Source organism: Silene latifolia, chromosome Y, assembly GCF_048544455.1.
Source record: "Silene latifolia isolate original U9 population chromosome Y, ASM4854445v1, whole genome shotgun sequence".
Classification (NCBI taxonomy): domain Eukaryota; kingdom Viridiplantae; phylum Streptophyta; class Magnoliopsida; order Caryophyllales; family Caryophyllaceae; genus Silene; species Silene latifolia.
In genome coordinates, this window is record NC_133538.1 from 206,743,518 (window position 1) to 206,746,162 (window position 2,645).

Genomic DNA, 2,645 nt, shown 5'->3' on the forward strand with positions numbered 1-2,645 from the left:
AGACAGCCTTCCAAGATCTCAAAACATACCTAACCACACCTCCACTACTTGCCAAACCACACAAAGGAGAACCCCTGACGGTCTACCAATCTGTCACGGAGACAGCAGTAAGTGGGGTCCTGAGTAAAGAAATTGACGGCCAACAGCATCCAGTCTACTATGTAAGTAAGAGTCTCCTAGATGCAGAAACCAGGTATGGCTTACTTGAAAAATATGTACTTGCTTTAGTCACGTCCTGCACCAAACTTCGACCTTATTTTGAAAGCCACCCAATTATTGTAAGAACCAACCTGCCTATCAAATCTGTCCTGAGAAATCCTAAGTTATCAGGCAGAATGGCAAAATGGTCAGTACAAATTAGCACCTATGACATAACCTTTGAACCCAGGACAACAATTAGGTCTCGGGCATTAGCAGACTTCGTGGCTGAATTCAGTCCTACCCTAGAACCAGACCTCATAAAAGAGGTCAATCACCTTGACACTCATAAGACAGACCAGGAATGGACCCTTCACGTAGATGAGGCAACAAATATGAAAGGCACTGGCCTAGGATTAGTCCTGAAATCACCACAGGGAGACCTAATTGCACAGGCTATTAATTGTGAATTCAAAGCCACAAATAATGAAGCTGAGTATGAAGCTCTGATTGATGGACTAAAGGTATGTATAGAACTCGGTGTAGCAAACCTCAAGGTAAAAACTGACTCTCTCTTAATTTCCAACCAAGTCAAAGGAATATGTGCAGCAAAAGATTCAAAAATGATGCTTTATTTAGAATATGTCAAAAACCTTTGCAAAAAATTCAAAACATTTGACATTGACCAAATACCAAGGGACTTAAATACCCAGGCTGATGCCCTAGCCAGCCTGGGATCAAACTTCAGCCCTGCTGTGTTTGATAAAATACCCATCATCCACCTGTTGAAACCAACCATAGCAAGGGCCCTGAAAATCAAAGCCTCTACTTATACCATTATTAATAACACGTTGTTTAAAAAGTCTCAAGCTGGACCTTACCTACGTTTCCTGGAACCAAATGAAGCCAAACAAGCCATAGAAGATATACATGATGGATACTGTGGAAATCATAAAGGTGGCAGAAGCCTGGCAAGTAAAGTCTTCTGGACAGGCTATTTTTGGCCAACCCTGAGAGTTGACTGCATAGCATACAACTCCAAATGTGAGGCCTGCCAAATTCACTCCCCTTATATCCACCAACCATCAGAGCTACTACATTCCATCTCAGCCCCTTGGCCATTCATGAAATGGGGCATGGACATAGTAGGCAAATTACCTCAAGCGCCTGGACAAAAAGTTTTCATGCTAGCAATGACTGACTACTTTTCCAAGTGGATAGAAGCAGATTCCTACAGGCAAGTCAAAGAGAAGGATGTCATATCATTCATCAAACGGAATATCATATGCAGATATGAAATACCTTTAGAAATAGTCTGTGACAACGGTACACAATTTGTGGGAAAGAGAACAGCAAACTTCTGTGCACAATGGAATATCAACCTAGTCACATCCACACCAGGCTATCCAAAAGCCAATGGTTAGGCAGAATCAAGCAACAAAGTAGTAATCAGCTGCCTGAAGAAAAAGCTAAAAAGGAGAAAAGGAAGATGGGCTGAAGAACTCCCGTTAGTCCTGTGGACTGACAGGACTACACCCAAAACAACCACAAGCCAGACACCATATTCCCTGGTCTATGGTTGTGAAGCAGTAATTCCAGCAGAAATTCATGTACCAACCACCAGAAGTAGCCTGAATACCATAGAGGAAAACAGACCACTATTGCAAGATAACCTGATCCTCACCGTAGAACTAAGGGATGCAGCCAAAGTCAGGATAGCCTCCTACCAGCAGGCAGTAGCCAGAAGTTACAACAAGAATGTCAACATCAGAGTATTCAAGGAAGGTGACCTAGTCCTAAGAAAAGTCTTCCCTAACACCAGAGAGAAAAATGCAGGCAAGTTAGCTCCCACATGGGAAGGACCATACCTAATTGACTCAATAGTAGGACAAGGAGCATACAGGCTGCGAACTTTGGAAGGAGAAATGATACCCAGATCCTGGAATATTTCCCACTTAAAATTATTTCATGTTTAAATCAAAAACAGGTAAATCTATCTGACCCATTTATGTTTCAATAGAACCTTATAGAAAATTCCAAATCTGCCTTCCTGTTATGTGCTAAATTGCCTGAAACATGTCTGTTACTTTTAGCTCTGCCTAGGGTGCTTATTCAAATCATTTCTTACCAAATCCTGAAAACTTGTTTCACGCCTTCTTTTTATTTATTATATGCTGCACTTAAGGCTTAAACAAATATTCAGGATTGAGGGCCACTCCATCTAACCTGAAAAGCATTCCTGAAATGCTCTACAATTTGGCACCTGCCTGCCTAGCCTAAAAACTAAACTGAGCTCAGTACATAAAAGACAAGTACAACAGTGGAATAGACCAGACTACTTGTCAAAGTAAGCGCTCTTGACAGGCTGAGGGCCATAAGCCCTCCTGATTAGCAACCACCCTCATTTTAGAAACAAGCCCTCTTGACAGGCAAACAGAGCCACCACTTACCAAAATACAGGAATGAGGACCATAAGCCCTCCTGACAGGCATTATTCTAACAGAAAA